The sequence below is a fragment of the Somniosus microcephalus genome, chromosome 4, assembly GCF_052327205.1.
Source record: "Somniosus microcephalus isolate GS21.2 chromosome 4, FLI_Smic_1.0, whole genome shotgun sequence".
Classification (NCBI taxonomy): Eukaryota; Metazoa; Chordata; class Chondrichthyes; order Squaliformes; family Somniosidae; genus Somniosus; species Somniosus microcephalus.
The window spans coordinates 84,788,671-84,801,427 of record NC_140990.1 but is presented as its reverse complement, the minus strand read 5'-3'; the positions used below and the strand labels follow the sequence as shown (position 1 = coordinate 84,801,427).

The following is a 12,757-nucleotide window of genomic DNA, read 5'->3' as shown; positions in this document are numbered from 1 at the left end:
CATCCACTGCGTGCATTGTGGCCTTCACAATATCTCTTTTTATGAGAGTGAAGGCTGCACATGCCTCTGCTGTCAGGGGGAAGGAGGTAGACTTGATGAGGGGTCTGGCTTTGTCCGCATAGTTGGGCACCCACTGAGCATAGTAAGAGAAAAACCCTAGACATCTCTTCAGTGCTTTTTGGCAGAGGGGGAGGGCGAGCTCCATAAGGGGGCGCATTCTGTCGGGGTCGGGGCCGATGACTCCGTTCTCCACTACGCAGCCAAGAATGGCGAGGCGTGTGGTGTGAAACATACATTTGTCCTTGTTGTATGTTAGATTCAGCCGCTGGGCCGTACGGAGGAATTTCTCTAGGTTAACGTCATGGTCCTGCTGGTCGTGGCCGCAGATGGTGATGTTGCCTAGATAGGGGAAGGTGGCCTGCAGCGCGTTCTGGTCAACCATTCGGTCCATCTCCCTTTGGAAGACTGAAACCCCGTTGGTGACGCCGAAGGGGACTCGGAGGAAGTGGTAGAGACGACCGTCGGCTTCAAAAGCTGTGTACTGGCGGTCCTCAGCCCTGATGGGGAGCTGGTGGTATGCCGACTTCAGATCAATCGTCGAGAACACCCGGTATTGTGCTATCTGATTGACCATGTCAGATATGCAGGGGAGTGGGTATGCATCTAACTGGGTGTAGCGATTGATCGTCTGGCTGTAGTAAATAACTAGGCGCTGTTTTTCGCCAGTCTTCACTACCACCACTTGTGCTCGCCATGGGCTAGTGCTACCCTCAATAATCCCTTCCTTCAGGAGTCTTGCTACTTCGGATTTAATGAAGCTCCTATCCCCGGCACTGTTCCGCCTGCTTTTGGTAGCGATGGGCTTACAGTCGCGGGTGAGGTTAGTGAACAAGGGGGGAGGGGGAGACTTTAAGCGTGGAGAGGCTGCAAATGGTGCGCGGCGGGTGATTTAAAAGCTGCTGGCTGCAGACTGTGAGTGGGGGGAGGGGTCCGCCGTACGCTAATGTGACACTTTTAAGGTGGCACTGAAAATCCAACCCCAGTAGAACGGCAGCGCAGAGATGGGGCAGGACAAGAAGTTTAAAATTTTTGTATTCTGTGCCCCTTACTGAAAGGGTCACTGCACAGTAGCCACCGACATCTGCTGAATGGGATTTGGAAGCCATAAAGGTCCGATGGCGCGTTGGCCGGACCGGGAGAGAGTAACTGCGCACCGTGTCGGGGTGGATAAAGCTCTCCGTGCTCCTGCTGTCGAAAAGGCAAGTAGTGGCGCGGCCGTTTACCGTAATGTCCATCATGGACCTGGACAGTTGGTGAGGGAGAGATTGGTCCAGCGTCACGGAGGCCAGCGTATAGTCGAGCGAGTCGCTGTGGTCGTCAGACATGGCGGTGGTTGAGTCCGGGTCACCCGCGATTGGAGTTGGAGGCGTCCAAGATGGCGGACAAAATGGCTGCGCCCATGATCCCGATCCCCACGCGGCTGGAGGTGTCCAAGATGGCTGCCCCCACGGTTCACACGCGGCGCTGCTGGCGTTAGCGGTTTTACCTTTGCAGGCGCTGACGTAGTGTCCTTTCTTCCCGCAGCCAGAGCAGGTAGCGTTTTTCGCCGGGCAGCGTGCTCTGGGGTGTTTTGTCTGGCCACAAAAGTAACATTTTGGGCCCTTGGACATCGCTGCAGCAGTTGGTGCCGGGGGTGGCGGTCCCATGACCCAAGGTTGCGGCGTCCACGGTGCGGAGCGGTTAGGGGAGAATGCGTCCATATTCCGGTGGGCCGCGTCTAGCGAGAGCGCGAGGGACACTGCCTTCTTCAGGTCGATTTCGCCCTTCTCCAGCAGTCTCTGCCGGGAGTAGTCGGACTTGAGGCCCGCAACGAAAGCATCTCGGATAAGTTCCTCCGTGTGTGTCGCGGCCGATACCTCTTTACAATCGCAGGCTCGGCCGAGTATCTGTAGTGCCCGTAGGAATGCCTCCACCGATTCCCCGGACTGCTGTTTGCGGGATCTCAGGAGGTGTCTGGCATAAACCGTATTTACCGGGCGTGTGTATTGTCCTTTTAGCAGATCGATAGCCGCTGCATAGGTAGTCGCGTCCTGGATGAGCGTGTAGACTTGGTGGCCCACCTTGGAGGCCAGGATTTTTAGTTTGTTTCCATCTAGTGTCACGGCTGAGGCTTCCAGGTAAGCTTCGAAGCAACGCAGCCATTGTGCGAACTTGGTAGACGAACCCGCCTCTTGAGGGTCTAGGTCCAGGCATGTTGGTCTGAGGGCATGCAGCAGCGCCTGCTGCTCAGCGTTTGGTGCCGTCCTTTGCTGCAGCGCCTGCTGCTCAGCGTTTGGTGCTGACATTTTGTTTTTGTTAATAAAATTGATGCGCTATTAATTACTCATAAAAGACGGAGAGTTAGGAGAGTAACGAAAAGGCTTTTATTAACAAAGAACGGAGCATGCCTCTCGTGGTTGACTGGTTTCCAAGAAGGCAGGGGGCTGCAGAGCAGTCACCTTTATACCTGGGCATGTGGGTGGAGCCAGGGGCGGAGCCAGCTGAGGCATGCATAGATACAACAGTGCAACAACAACAACGGTGAACAACAATAACAGTGGTTTACCACACAATTGTGTTAATCCCCTCTTCAACCAGCAATGCTACCCCACCTCCTTTTCCTTTTTGTCTGTCTTTCCTGAATATTGAATACCCCTGGATGTTGAGTTCCCAGCCTTGGTCACCCTGGAGCCATGTTTTTGTAATCCGAAGGTTCACTGGATTGATTCCTGGGATGAGAGGGCTGTCCTATGATGAGAGATTGTGTAGAATGGGCCTATACTCTCTGGAGTTTAGAAGAATGAGAGGTGATCTCACTGAAACATACAAGATTCTGAAGGGGATTGACAGGGTAGATGCTGAGAGGTTGTTTCTCCTGGCTGGAGTGTCTAGAACTAGGGGGCATAGTCTCAGGATAAGGGGTCGGCCATTTGAGACTGAGATGAGGAGGAATTTCTTCACTCAGAGGGTTGTGAATCTTTGGAATTCTCTGCCCCAGGGGGCTGTGGATGCTGAGTCTTTGAGTATATCCAAGGCTGAGATAGATTTTTGGACCCTAGGGGAATCGAGGGATACGGAGATGGGGTGGGAAAGTGGAGTTGAGGTCGATGATCAGCCCTGATCTTGTTGAATGGTGGAGCAGGCACGAAGTGTGGGATTCCTGACTGCTCCAAACCACGCCAAGTTGGCGAGGCGGGCTGAAGGGCTTGGAGGGGTCGAGATGTCTAGTGTTCAGGTGAGTGATGGGTGCATGAGTGCAGAGGTAAGTGTGTTTGGTGTGTTTAAAGAAGTTTTACTTACCTTTACAGCCTTCCTTCCTTCAGGTCTCGGGAGTCCCTCATCTCACCGGCACAGAAAGCAGGATGGCCGCGATCTGTCAAAAATTGCAGCATTCAGCTTTCTGTTCCGGAGAGATCTCTAAATCATCCTGAGAGGAAGGAATTAACTTGGAGTACAGATTGACAGTGTTTGACAGCTTCAAACAGCTGTGAAATGCTGATATTTCATCTGTCAAAAGGTCTTGACAGATGAAATATCAATCTGTGACATCATCTGTTGTCGGGTGGCCCTTAATTGGCCTGCTGAGCCCACTGGGCGGGCTCAACAAGGTCAATCAAGTCAAAATTGTGTGGGTTGGCCACAACTCGATCGAGGCGTGACCACAACCCCGAAAGTTGTAGTCCCGCCTCCTACATGCCTCAATGAAAATCCAGCCCCTTATGTCTTCTTCACAATTTATTTTCCTACCTATCTTTGTGTCATCAGTAAATTTAGCAACCATACCTTCGGTCCCTTCATCCAAGTCATTTATATAAATTGTAAAAAATTGAGGCCCCAGCACTGATCCCTGTGGCACACCACTCGTTATATCTTGCCAATCAGAAAATGACCCATTAATGCCTACTCTCTGTTTCCTGTTAGCTCGCCAATCTTCTATCCATGCCAATTCAGGTTACCATTGCATACAGTTGATGATTACAGACTTTTATATTTAATTCCTACACACGATTATAAATCCATTACTGATGATTATAAGATAGTAAAGCAAGTATTCTAAAAACCAACTAGTCCACTATTGACAACACGGCTGACCTGCATCACCAGTGACATCACAATGACTATTGACAACACGGCCGACCTGCATCACCGGTGAAATCACAATGACTTGACAACACGGCCAAACTACACCACCAGTGACATCACAATGACTATTGACACTGAACAATTTAGGGTTAGTGGTTGGGGTCTTGGGGTTCGGGGCAGGTGTTACACTTAGGAGTTACTGGTTGTGGTTACGGGTTAGTGGTTAGGGTCAAGAATAGGGGTTAGTGGTTAGGATTAGAGGTGAGTGGTTATGCTTACGGGTTAGGATTAGGGATAGAAATAATTATTGATGATGCCAATGTCACTGAATGTGTCCTTTTTCATTTGATGTCCGTGTATCTGGTCCCTGGATTTGGTTTCTCATTGTAAGTGGTCCCTGGATTTGGTGTCTCTGTGTAGGTGATCCCCACATAGAGCTGGTTCCCAAGGCCCCGCCCCACATAGAGTGGGTTTCCTCACGTGGCCTGCTGGGTCAGGTTATAAAGAGACTGTTCCTCCTCCCACTGCCTGGGGGAATGTCCTCCCACTGCCTGGGGGAATGGGGCAGATATTTAAATGGACCGTGACCCCTTTACTTTGCATATTTATAGTTAAAGGGACAGTCTGGTTTATCTTGGGAATGTCGGAGCACTTCACTGACAGAGCTCCTATTAACAATCGCTCCCTTCTGTACTTGTGCAGTGATTGTAAACCTGTCTTTAGAAAGACTTAAGTCATTAAAATAATGTCTCACTACTTTTTGCTTGTTCAATTTTGAAAGACTTCAGAATTTTGCAGTTTAATGAAGGTTTCCTTTAAAGGTGGAGTAACATTACTTTCAAAATATCCTGTTCTGACCCTCCCCCAAATTTTAAAACACTCTGCACAACTGACTGGGAAGGTCCCAAGTTCAATCCTTGATCTGTGCTGTTTGTTGATCGCGGGCAAGACAGCTCAGGGTCTATAATTGGCCTCAGTACCACTGGGCTAAATAAGAGTAAAAAATCCCCCGCGCGGCAGAATGTGTCCAATCACTGACCACAGGAGCCCAGTGCGCAGGCGCGGGACCGTGCTGTACTCTGAGCAGGCGCAGTGCCAGTAGTGGCGATGGTCTGAAGCGGAAGAGACGGTTCCGGGAGGCGGTAGGAGATTGTGGGCTCGGGGAGGAATTGGACCCGTGGGTGGGCTGGGAAGCTTCATAAACACCCGGTGTAGGCCTCGGGCCCCGAATAAGAGCCCATAGGCCCCGTGTTTGCCCCGCGGTGACAGGCCCGACCGCCCGGGTCAGCGGGGTCACTGGCCACCATCTTGGGCAGGGCGGGATCACGGCGCATGCGCGGCTATCTTGGCCAGGAACGGAGAGTGGGCGGGGCTTCGGGGTCTCTGTTCCCAACCGGGTCCCAGTGCCCGGGAGATGGAGCATCCTGGGCAACAGTTTTTTAATCACCTTCACCCACTCCCAGGCCGCATGTGATGTTTGCAGCCTAGAGGAGTCCATGGGCCGTGTATATATTCAGTAAGAAATCACACAACACCAGGTTATAGTCCAACAGCTTTATTTGAAATCACAAGCTTTCGGAGCGCTGCTCCTTCTTCAGGTGAAGTGGAGAGATGCCTATAGACATAGATTATATAGTCAGAGAATCATGTCAGATGTTTACAGGTAACCTTTCCAACTGCCATTTATCACACCTTGGCAGAGAGATAATCACAGCAGTCAAAGGTGTGAATGGTGTCCAAACAGGTCAGTCAGGGGAACATTACATCAAAGAACAATGAGGTGGGGTCACAAGGGGTCAAATATTGCAGATGCTGGGGTCTGTATGAAAAACAAAAAAACAGACAAAAAACATTTTTTTTGGCTGGAAATCACAGCAGGTCCAGCCGCATCTGTGCAGAGAGAACAAGCCAATGTCGACTCGAGTCTGGATGACCCTGCATCAGGTGGGGTTACATGTAGCGTGACATGAACCCAAGATCTCGGTTAAGGCCGTCCTCATGGGTGCGGAACTTGGCTATCAGTTTCTGCTCGACGATTTTGCGTTGTCGTGTGTCTCGAAGGCCACCTTGGAGAGTGCTTACCCGAAGATCGGAGGCTGAATGTCCTTGACTGCTGAAGTGTTCCCCGACTGGGAGGGAACACTCCTGCCTGGTGATTGTTGCGCGGTGTCCGTTCATCCATTGTCGCAGTGTCTGCATGGTCTCGCCGATGTACCATGCTCCGGGGCATCCTTTCCTGCAACGTATGAGGTAGACAACGTTGGCCGAGTCACATGAGTATGTACCATGTACCTGGTGGGTGGTGTCCTCACGTGTGATGATGGTATCTGTGTTGATGATCTGGCATGTCTTGCAGAGGTTGCTGTGGCAGGGTTGTGTGGTGTCGTGGTCGCTGTTCTCCTGGAAGCTGGGTAATTTGCTGCGAACGATGGTCTGTTTGAGGTTAGGCGGCTGTTTGAAAGCGAGTAGTGGAGGCGTGGGGATGGCCTTAGCGAGGTGTTCGTCGTCATCGATGACATGTTGAAGGCTGCGAAGAACATGGCGTAGTTTCTCTGCTCCGGGGAAGTACTGGACGACGAAGGGTACTCTGTTGGTTGTGTCCCGTGTTTGTCTTCTGAGGAGGTCTATGCGATTTTTCGCTGTGGCCCGTCGGAACTGTCGATCGATGAGTCGAGCGTCATATCCCATTCTTACAAGGGCGTCTTTCAGTGTCTGTAGGTGTCCATCGCGTTCCTCCTCGTCTGAGCAGATCCTGTGTATTCGCAGGGCTTGTCCATAGGGGATGGCTTCTTTAACGTGGTTAGGGTGGAAGCTGGAGAAGTGAAGCATCGTGAGGTTGTCCGTGGGCTTGCAGTAGAGTGAAGTGCTGAGGTGTCCGTCTTTGATGGAGATTCGTGTGTCCAGGAATGAGACTGATTCTGAGGAGTAGTCCATGGTGAGTTTGATGGTGGGATGGAACTTGTTGATGTTATCGTGTAGTCTTTTCAGTGATTCTTCACCGTGGGTCCATAGGAAGAAAATGTCGTCGATGTATCTGGTGTATAGCGTTGGTTGGAGATCCTGTGCAGCGAAGAAGTCTTGCTCGAACTTGTGCATGAAGATGTTTGCGTATTGGGGTGCGAATTTGGTCCCCATGGCTGTTCCGTGTGTTTGGGTAAAGAACTGGTTGTCGAAGGTGAAGACATTGTGGTCAAGGATGAAGCGGATGAGTTGTAGGATGGCATCTGGAGATTGGCTGTTGTTGGTGTTGAGTACTGAGGCTGTCGCAGCGATGCCGTCATCGTGGGGGATACTGGTGTAGAGTGCCGAGACGTCCATCATGGCGAGGAGTGTTCCTGGTTCAACTGGTCCGTGGGTGCTGAGCTTCTGTAAGAAGTCTGTAGTGTCGCGACAGAAGCTGGGGGTTCCCTGTACAATGGGTTTCAGGATGCCCTCGACATATCCAGAGAGGTTCTCACACAGGGTTCCGTTGCCTGATGCGATAGGACGTCCAGGTGTGTTGGCTTTGTGTATCTTTGGGAGGCAGTAGAAGTCACCCACGCGGGGAGTACGTGGGATGAGAGCATGTAGGATGCTTTGAAGGTCTGGATCGAAGGTTTTGATCAGTCTGTTGAGTTGGCGGGTGTGTTCTTTGGTCGGATCTGCGGGTAACTGTCTGTAGTGTTCCTGGTTGTCCAGTTGTCGGTATACTTCTTTGCAATAGTCCATTCTGTTCTGTATGACGATGGCACCTCCTTTGTCTACTGGTTTGATGACGATGTTTCGGTTGGTCTTGAGAGCGTGGATGGCGTTGCGTTGTGCTCGGGTGACATTCTGGACTGTCTTGTGAGTGCGGCTGATGAATCTGGCATTGATGCATCTCCTGACAGCTTGAGCATACATGTCAAGCTTAGGTCAGCGACCCTCTGGAGGGGTCCAATTTGACTCTTTCTTCTTCGGTTGCTGCACTGCAGATCCCTCTGTCTGCTGTTCCGGATCATTGATTGTCTCATTGGGTTCGCTGCTGACATCTTGGGATTTGTGGAAGAATTCCCGGAGCCTCATTCTCCTGATGAATTCCTCTGTGTCTGCCGCGAGACCGATGGGGTCCATTTTGGTGGTGGGGCAGAAATTGAGACCTCGGCTGAGAACTTCAATTTCGTCTGGTTGAAGGGTGTGGTCGGACAGGTTGACGATGGATTTCCCTGTGGTTTCAGCCGTGGTACCGGGGGAGGCTTGGTTGCTGCTGCTGGTGATGCCAAGTTTCTCAAGCTTCCTGTTCTTGGTGTGCATGTAGGTAGCGTAGTTCCGTTGCCTTGTTTGTTTGGCGGTGTCTCGTAGCTGGTCTGCTGCGTCCTGAGCACAGGCTGAGAACATGGACTCCATCTCGGTTTCGAGGTTGCGGCGTCTGCTGTAAAGCTGGTGTACGAGATGGTTGAGGAGTGTGCGAGAGGTACGACGGCAGAGTCTCTCAGCGTAGTCTGTGTTGTAGGTCGACTTGAGTGGGTTAGTGATCTGTAGTCCTTTCGGGATCTTGTCTGCTTTCTTGCATCTCTGTAGAAACTTGATGTCTGTGTCGATATGCGCGATCTTCTTGGAGATCCTCTCCACTTTGAGCCGACAGTTTGTGGTGTCGATAGTAGCCATGGTGTGGAGATGCCGGAGTTGGACTGGGGTGGACAAATGTAAGAAATCACACAACACCAGGTTATAGTCCAACAGCTTTATTTGAAATCACAAGCTTTCGGAGCGCTGCTCCTTCTTCAGGTGAAGTGGAGAAATGCATAAAGACACAGCTTATATAGTCAGAGAATCATGTCAGATGTTTACAGGTAACCTTTCCAACTGCCATTTATCGCACCTCGGCAGAGAGATAATCACAGCAGTCAAAGGTGTGAATGGTGTCCAAACAGGTCAGTCAGGAAAACATTACATCAAAGAACAATGAGGTGGGGTCACAAGGAGTCAAATATTGCAGATGCTGGGGTCTGTATGAAAAACAAAAAAACAGACAAAAAACATTTTTTTTGGCTGGAAATCACAGCAGGTCCAGCCGCATCTGTGCAGAGAGAACAAGCCAATGCCGACTCGAGTCTGGATGACCCTGCATCAGGTGGGGTTACATGTAGCGTGACATGAACCCAAGATCTCGGTTAAGGCCGTCCTCATGGGTGCGGAACTTGGCTATCAGTTTCTGCTCGACGATTTTGCGTTGTCGTGTGTCTCGAAGGCCACCTTGGAGAATGCTTACCTGAAGATCGGAGGCTGAATGTCCTTGACTGCTGAAGTGTTCCCCGACTGGGAGGGAACACTCCTGCCTGGTGATTGTTGCGCGGTGTCCGTTCATCCGTTGTCGCAGTGTCTGCATGGTCTCGCCGATGTACCATGCTCCGGGGCATCCTTTCCTGCAACGTATGAGGTCGACAATGTTGGCCGAGTCACATGAGTATGTACCATGTACCTGGTGGGTGGTGTCCTCACGTGTGATGATGGTATCTGTGCTGATGATCTGGCATGTCTTGCAGAGGTTGCTGTGGCAGGGTTGTGTGGTGTCGTGGTCGCTGTTCTCCTGGAAGCTGGGTAATTTGCTGCGAACGATGGTCTGTTTGAGGTTAGGCGGCTGTTTGAAAGCGAGTAGTGGAGGCGTGGGGATGGCCTTAGCGAGGTGTTCGTCGTCATCGATGACATGTTGAAGGCTGCGAAGAACATGGCGTAGTTTCTCCGCTCCGGGGAAGTACTGGACGACGAAGGGTACTCTGTTGGTTGTGTCCCGTGTTTGTCTTCTGAGGAGGTCTATGCAATTTTTCGCTGTGGCCCGTCGGAACTGTCGATCGACGAGTCGAGCGTCATATCCCGTTCTTACAAGGGCGTCTTTCAGTGTCTGTAGGTATCCATCGCGTTCCTCCTCGTCTGAGCAGATCCTGTGTATTCGCAGGGCTTGTCCATAGGGGATGGCTTCTTTAACGTGGTTAGGGTGGAAGCTGGAGAAGTGAAGCATCGTGAGGTTGTCCGTGGGCTTGCGGTAGAGTGAAGTGCTGAGGTGTCCATCTTTGATGGAGATTCGTGTGTCCAGGAATGAGACTGATTCTGAGGAGTAGTCCATGGTGAGTTTGATGGTGGGATGGAACTTGTTGATGTTATCGTGTAGTCTTTTCAGTGATTCTTCGCCGTGGGTCCATAGGAAGAAAATGTCGTCGATGTATCTGGTGTATAGCATTGGTTGGAGATCCTGTGCAGCAAAGAAGTCTTGCTCGAACTTGTGCATGAAGATGTTTGCGTATTGGGGTGCGACTCGAGTCATCCAGACTCGAGTCGACATTGGCTTGTTCTCTCTACACAGATGCGGCTGGACCTGCTGTGATTTCCAGCCAAAAAAAATGTTTTTTGTCTGTTTTTTTGTTTTTCATACAGACCCCAGCATCTGCAATATTTGACCCCTTGTGACCCCACCTCATTGTTCTTTGATGTAATGTTTCCCTGACTGACCTGTTTGGACACCATTCACACCTTTGACTGCTGTGATTATCTCTCTGCCGAGGTACGATAAATGGCAGTTGGAAAGGTTACCTGTAAACATCTGACATGATTCTCTGACTATATAAGCTGTGTCTTTATGCATTTCTCCACTTCACCTGAAGAAGGAGCAGCGCTCCGAAAGCTTGTGATTTCAAATAAAGCTGTTGGACTATAACCTGGTGTTGTGTGATTTCTTACATTTGTCCACCCCAGTCCAACTCCGGCATCTCCACACCATATATATTCAGTGTGAGAGGTTGCAGCCCCTGTATCATTACCTGAAGGGGCTGCTCCTCAACTCTTGGTTACACCGGTCGAGGAAGGTATCAAGTGAACCGGTGGACACCGCCTGCTCCCTCTCCAGGGCCATCCGGGCAGGGACAAGACCCTTTGCTTTTGGAGGGACTTTGTTGCTCATTTTGGCTTCTTTTACTTTGATTGGACCTCATGTTTGGGGGAACAAGAGAGGAAAGAATGTTGCATAGGAACCAGAATTGTCTGTTCTGAATTTCTATCCTGTACTTACAGTGATGACTTTTGAAAACTCCTTTTACAGGGTATTGGAAGGGGAGGATTTACAGACGGGAAACTCAAACCAAACATCACGTCAAGATCTGACAGTCACTCGATTCATCAGGACCTGAATATTATCAGCCTCTGAATGTGGAAGGAGAAATATTTGCCTGTTCTGTCTGTGGGAAAAGATTTCAAACATCAGTGTGACTGGAAAAGCACCGAGACACACACACCCGAGTGAGAGTGTTCCAGTGCACTGACTGTGGAAAGAGCTTTAACCTGTTACACAGCCTGAAAAAACATCGCACCATTCACAGCGGGGAGAAACCGTACACATGTTCTGTGTGTGGACGAGGCTTCAACTGATCGTCCAACCTGGAGAGAGACAAGGACACCTGCACTACGGAGAAACCGTGGAAATGTGGAGACTGTGGGAAGGGATTCAGGTGCCCGTCCGAGCTGGAAACTCATCGACGCAGTCACACCGGGGAGAGGTCGTTCACCTGCTCCGTGTGTGGGAAGGGGTTCACACAGTCATCCTACCTGCTGAAACACCAATGAGTTCACACTGGGGAGAGGCCATTCACCTGCTCCATGTGTGGGAAGGAATTCACTCAGTCATACAACCTGCTGAGACACCAACGACTTCACACTGAGGAGAGGGTGTTCACCTGCTCCATGTGTGGGAAGAGCTTTAAAAGCACAAGAGATCTGCTGACACACCAACACACTCACACTGGGGAGAGGCCGTTCACCTGCTCTGTGTGTGGGAAGGGATTCACTCAGTCACCCAACCTGCGGAGACACCAGTATGTTCACACTGGGGAGAGGCCGTTCACCTGCTCCGTGTGTGGGAAGGGATTCACTCAGTCACCCAACCTGCGGCAACACCAGTCTGTTCACACTGAGGGGAAGCTGTTCACCTGCTCCGTGTGTGGGAAGGGATTCACTCAGTCACCCAACCTGCGGCAACACCAACGACTTCACACTGAGGAGAGGCCGTTCACCTGCTCCGTGTGTGGGAAGAGATTCATTCGGTCATCCCACCTGTTTACACGCCAGCGAGTTCACACCGGGGAGAGGCCGTTCACCTGCACTGTGTGTGGGAAGGGATTCACTCAGTCATCCCACCTGCTGAAACACCAGCGAGTTCACAAGTGACTGCAGGGGTTGGATTCTGCTGTTTTTGTTGCTGTTAACCACATCCAGGACTGAACCATGTTCATTCTGACAGGTGAGATTTGTTCCTGTTGATGAGAATAACTCCTGTAACTGGGCTGGAGTTTAATATTCTGGATAAATGTCAAATACACAGTGTGTCGAGTATTTCTTTCCTCCAAGGTAAGAGGAGATTAATTGATGTCCTGTTGCCGACTGTTCCATTTTTGGGCCTTTTCTCCTTTCTAACTCCAGATTATCTCAGTTCTAACACCTTCAGTTACTCTCAAGTCCCAGCTCCCCACACCTTCCAGAGAGCCTGTAATAGAAAATGACTGAAGATTTATCCCGGTGTAACTATTGCTGTTATCCAAGGAAAAAGGCTTGTATTTCTATCGCACCTTTCACAACCTCAGGACGTCCCAAAGTGATTTACAGACAAGGAAGTACTTTTGAACTGTAGTCA

At 50.6% G+C, this 12,757-nt stretch overlaps 1 pseudogene; it reads left to right on the top strand.

Moving 5' to 3' along the window:
- LOC147119404 (uncharacterized) overlaps nucleotides 1-12,294 on the top strand; it is a 113,408-nt pseudogene extending 101,114 nt beyond the window's left edge.
- Nucleotides 12,295-12,757: the final 463 nt, after the last annotated feature.